General features: G+C 37.9%; 1 protein-coding gene across 1 annotated transcript in view; it reads left to right on the top strand.

The window, feature by feature from the left end:
- LOC114656292 (ninjurin-2) overlaps positions 1 to 3,786 on the top strand; it is a 193,616-nt gene extending 189,830 nt beyond the window's left edge. The window contains exon 4 of the mRNA XM_028807834.2: positions 3,390 to 3,786. The gene's annotated coding sequence lies outside the window, so the exon portion shown is untranslated. The remainder of the gene's footprint in view (positions 1 to 3,389) is intronic.
- The last annotated feature ends 2,214 nt before the right edge of the window (positions 3,787 to 6,000 follow it).

A 6,000-nucleotide genomic window follows, 5' to 3' on the forward strand; every position in this document is an offset into this window, starting at 1 on the left:
ATAATATAAAACATCAGTTACCCACTGACATAAAAGAGGTGAGTTAGGATTCTTCCAGTTTAGCAAAATAAGTCTGTGTGCCAATAGTGTAGTAAAGGAATCACAGTTTGTTTGTCCTTCTCCACTTTAAGCCCATCTAGAAGTAGACCAAACACAGCTGTTAATGGGTTAGAAGGGATTGTGACACCAAGGCTGTCTGAAAGGCACTTAAAAATTTTGGTCCAGAATGATGTTAATTTGTGACCCAGTGAGGCTGGAACTTGATTGCAGCGTTCGCAGGTTGGATCTTGCCCTGGAAACATTTTGGACAATTTCAGGTGAGACAGATGTGCTCGATATATAATTTTGAGTTGAATAATTGTATGCTCTGTGCGTATGGCGCTCGAGTGAATTCTCTGCATTGCTACCTTCCACTCCTTTTCTGATATGTTGAATGAGAGATCCTTTTCCCATTGTCCATTCGGATCTTTGAAAGGGAGGGACTGTGAAATGGTTTTATATACAGTATTGCAGAAATGCTGTCTGAGTCCTCGAAACTGAGCAATGTTTTTTCCAGCATAGAGGAAGGTGGGAGATGGGGAAAATCGGGCAGGTTCTGTTTGACAAAGTTTCTAATTTGAAGATAGTGAAAGAAATGTGTTGCTGGAAAGTTACATTTGGAATGTAATTGTTCATAGGATGCAAAGATGTTGTCTATATAAAGATCTCTAAGCAATTTAATCCCAAATGTTTTCCAGATATTAAAAACTGCATATGTTTGTGGGGGTTGAAAAAAGGTGGTTTTCATGCAGAGGTGCCACAGATAAAAGATTCTCTATCTTAAAATGCTTCCTGCATTGGTTCCATATTCTGAGTGAGTGAAGCACAATTGGGTTATTAGTATATTGGCGATAACTTGCATTTATTGGGGCACAAAGCAGGGAATATAGAGAAGTACTGCAGGATTTTATTTCTATTGCGGACCAGGCCTGTGTATGTTTATCTATTTGTGTCCAGGTTATTATAGCTTGTATGTTTGCTGCCCAGTAATAAAACTGAAAGTTAGGTAGAGCCATGCCACCTTCTGTCTTATGTGGAGTTGCTCTTTGGATACGTGGATGTTTTAGGTTCCAAATAAATGAGGTTATGGTTGAATCTAATTGCTTAAAGAATGATTACGTTTTTGAATTCTTTATGATGTTCTACTTTGTCATCTACTGTTTGTCTTTTATTTCCAGCCCCAGGCGTGGTTAAATCTCTTGGTACAAAGTCTTGTCTCGCGGGACGTGAAAGTGTCTTTCTGAGAAACTCATGTCCGATCTCTCTTCCCAAGATTTTTATTATTATAATAGAGAAATGAGATTGCAATGCTAGAGCACAATGGCGGAGGACCTCCTGTCTAACTCCACACCACACCTCTCCTATCATCCATGTCTGGTGTTGCTCTAAAATGCGCCAAGACTGACAGAGTCAGAAACACATAACACACAAAAGTGTTGCTGGTGGATTCCAGCACAATATGAGAAAACTTCACAGAAAACTGAGAGTTGTTTTTGAGTATCACCATGAAGATCTCATTAACATATTGTTCTGCATTGTGCTGTGTGCTTTTTTTTAAATTAAAATAACTGTTTCTAGCATTGTTGATTATTTTCATTTCTATCTATTGTACCCCCTGCTTAATTTTTGATAGGCAGCATCATACTGTAGATTTCATGTCTTTTGTGCATTATCGATTATATTCTACTCTTGACTTGTGTTCTTAAGTCCATTTTGATTGTGATATTTTTTTTTACGTTTACTGATTTTTTACGTTGTCATTGTATTTGTCATTTTTCATCATGACTGCCTCCATTTTAGGTGTTGTTAGCAAAGGAGGTTAGTAGTAAATTGTGTTGAGTGAACCATCACTTACATTGTATTTAAAATGGCACCACATGGCTCTTGTCATTGAAGTTTCTACATATTGTGGAGGAATTCCTGCATGCATTTAGCTAGTAAAATCAATTTAGGGAGTCAGGACTTTGTATGGATAAATGACTTTGACTTTTTTTGTTAACATTTAATATTTTCATTTAACAAACATTTTGACTTTTGGCCTTCTCTTATCCCAAACTACATTTCTGTGTTACATCCCTCGGTTCTTGTGGAAATTATTTTTGTGTTGGCCCTTGTCTTCACCAATGTGGTAGAACACATAGTGTTGATAGCAGTGACACCTGTTGTTAGTCACACAGATTACTGTCTGAATTTTGCATTAAATTAAAGACTTTACAAAAGCAAATAATTATTAGGTTGTGTTAATATCAATTTTAGGAAGAAAGTTTGACTGAATAATGGCTAATATTGTGGCTATTAGTCCTATTGATCTTGGTGTAAAAACCCAAGCAGACCACTCCATCTGACATCCTTAAAACACTTTATTTCTTTGTCACTAAAAGTCTTTTTAAAATTTTTTTAGACTTGCTATCCTTTGTAAAAATTATCACAATACTCAGAAATGGCTGTCATAGCTAATGGATATTGTGTTCAATGTTTTGCACACCTCCTGTGCTTTGACCTTTACACTTACCATAGCTCTTCCTTTACTTATATACAGGGTGGTCCAGATCTAATTATGCAACTCTTTGACTGACAACCGTCTCCCCGCCATTTTGGAATGCAGGGCAGGTGCTGCCATCTATCGGACAACAGAAAAGAATTTTAAGTGAAATCTCTATATGCAGGGCAGGTGCTGTGAATTCTCTATGTAATAAACTTAATAAGTTATAGCGTAATGAAAATTGCATAATTAGATCTGGAACACCCTATATAAATGTCTATGCATGGAAGTGTGTGTGTCTATCTGTCCAGCCTGGAAGTGCGAGGTGCAGTTGGGGTAAGAGCTCCACCTCTGAGGATACACAAGTGAGGCCAGTATGTGGACAAAATGAAACCTCCAAAGAGAGTCACTCAATTAGCCGCTAATACGGAAGCGAGGCAAGCACATCGGCAAAACAAAACCTCCTAGGAGTGAGATGACCAGAGTAGTTCCTTTCAATTACCTGACATCTCTACATTTCAATTTTTTTTCTGACGATTTCAATAGTTTCTAGGACCTCACGCTTTTTACAGCACAGGCTTACACAGCTAGTATACTATAAACTCACTCAGTATATCAAGTTTCACCTTTATGATAACATCTCTGCTTTCTCCCATTACTTCTCTCCAATCTCAGGTCAAGTATGAACTCACTCTGCCAATTTTGTAAAAGGCTCAGTCAGCAATCTGACCATCGCTTTAGACAGGCCAAAGTATGTTGAGAGAAAAAGAACAGATTAGACAATGGACTCATGCTTGGTGTAAAGCTGAAGAAGAACTGGAAATAGAAATAGATAAAACGTGATCTGATCATTTGCTTTCTTTTACAGAATTCTTCCACTGAGGTGACATTGGCATTTCAAACTGAATGAAGATTGAGGAAGATGGCATGCTTTTAAATAGTTCATGAATTAACTTTTCCATGTTTCTCTTCACCTATAGCTACTTTTTCTTATATGCTGTACAATTCTTTAACATTACTTATATTGTACATTACTTAAATTTCAATTTATGTTTAAAACTTAATTCAGATTATTGTATTCATGTATTATTGTACTGTCCTTCTTGATATGTTTGTGAAGGACCTTGTAATTCTACTTACGGTGAAAGGCACCACAATGCAAACAGTAAATGTTTCTTGTTTTTATTATACACATGCACTGCCAGTATTTTACATGTCTTACATCTCTGTGCTTGTTATTACTTAAATAAACCTTTTTAGACATACCTGCCACAGTGTGGTTAAACTAAATAACATTCTGTTCACATCCGTATCTTTATAGCAGTTCCTAAAGTGGTTGCTGTTTCTGAAAAGCTGCTTCAGCATATTGTTGTTGTTGAAAAGGTACACAGTGACTCACCAATATGTGGAGATTCCTTCGAGTTGACAGAGTTGAACTAACTGTTTTGAAAATCAGAAATAGGACACTATGAATTTAACGATAGATAGATAGATAGATAGCACTCTTGGCCGTGGAGCACTAATCTATATAGCTAAGCACACTGACACACAGCCCACTAAAAATTACCAGTCAACATAACATCACTGAGGATGTGAGATTAAATCAGAAGTAACCTGAGGAGGATGTGCAGATTCCTTCCAAACTTCTGCTAGATTTGGGATTCAAACACTAGACCAATGATGCAGCAGTGCTAACCACTGTGGTACCCTTAGTAATACAACATTCTGAAACCTGCTTAATCCAATTTGGCTCTTCAAAAATACGATCACCAGCGTGTGACAAAAATATATCTGTCATAAATCAGTATTTTTTCTGAAATCTTGTCTATCGAAATTGTGTGATATACAGTACATTCACAGAGTATTCAGACCCCTTTAATTTTCTCACATATGTTGAAGCCAAATGCTAAATTATTTAAATTCATTTTTTCCATCATCAAGCAACACTCAATACCCCAGAATGACAAAGCAAATACAGGATTTTAGAATTTTGCAAATTTTGCAAATTTATTAAAAACAAAAAAACCCCCTGAAATATCACATTGATCGAAGTATTCAGACTCTTTCGTCAGCAACAAGCTTCTCATAGAGGATTTGGGGATTTTCTGCCATTTTTCTCTGCAGATCCTCTCAAGATCTGTCAGGCTGAATGTAAACTGCTGGCGGGCAGCTAATTTCAGGTCTCTCCAGAGATTTTCTATTCAGTTCAAGTACAAGCTCTGGCTGGGCCACTCAAGAGAATTGACAGAGTTGTTCCTAAGCCACTCCTGCGATGTTTTTGCTTTGTGCTACAGGGTTATTGTCCTGTTGGAAGGTGAACCTTCGCCCAGAGCACTCTGGAGCTACGTCTCAATAAGGGTACTTTGACGGATTCAGCTTTCCCTCAACTTTCCCTCATCGCTGTCACTGAAAAACAGTCTCACAAATGATACTCCCACCGCCATGCTTCACAACTGAAATAATATGAGTGGTGCCTGGTTTCCTCCAGATCTGCTGCTAATTTTATTTCTCATAGTCCAATAGTCCTTTAGGTGCCTTTTTGCAAACTCCAAACCAGCTTTTTATGTGTCTTCTGGCCACTCTGCTGTAAAGTCCTTCTGGAGGTTTCTCCCATCTCCACACAAGCTCCATGAAACTTAGCCAGAGTGACTATTGGGTTTTTGGTCACCTCTCTTACCATGACCCTCCGCCTCATTATTGCTTGGTTTGGCCAGGCAGCCATCCCTAAGAAGAGTCAGGTCATTCTAAACCAATTCTGTTTAAGAATTATGGAGGCCATGGTGCTCTTGGGAACTTTGAATGATGTAGCAAGTTTTTTATAGCCTTCCTCATATCTGTACCTCAACACAATTCTGTCTCTAAGCTCTGCAGACAATTCCTTTGACCTCATGGCTTGGTCTTTGGCCTGATATACAATGTCAACTTTGGAACCTTCTACAGACGTATGTGTGCCTTTCCTAATTATGTCCACCTAAATGAATTGACCACAGGTGGACTTAAAACAAAGTGTAGAAACGTCTCAACAATGATCAATAGAGTGAGATGCACCGGAGCGAAATACTGTATCAAGTGTCAATGAAAGAGCCTGAAAACCTGTGTTAATGTGATAGCTCAGTTTTTAATTGTTAATTAATTTGCAAAGGTTCCTCAAATCCTATTTTTGCTTTGTCATTTTTGGGTTCTGAGCATTGCTTGATGTGGCAAAAAATAATTTCAATGATTTTAGCGGAAGGCTGCAACATAACCAAATGTGAAAAAAATTAACGGGTCCAAAAACTTTTATGTCACTGTACTAACTGTTCATTTCTGAAGTAAATGAGTACAGTACAAGGGTTCGTTTTTTTCTTTGGAGAACCCGCTGGATTTCTGTCTAACCAATCATTTAATAAGTTGCTATTTCTATCTTCTGACTGAAAAGGCATCTTAAGGCAAATGCTCACATTGTCATGGACAGCTTGCAGGGACTGGCACCCTGGCCA

Source organism: Erpetoichthys calabaricus, chromosome 1 (assembly GCF_900747795.2).
Source record: "Erpetoichthys calabaricus chromosome 1, fErpCal1.3, whole genome shotgun sequence".
Lineage (NCBI taxonomy): Eukaryota > Metazoa > Chordata > Cladistia > Polypteriformes > Polypteridae > Erpetoichthys > Erpetoichthys calabaricus.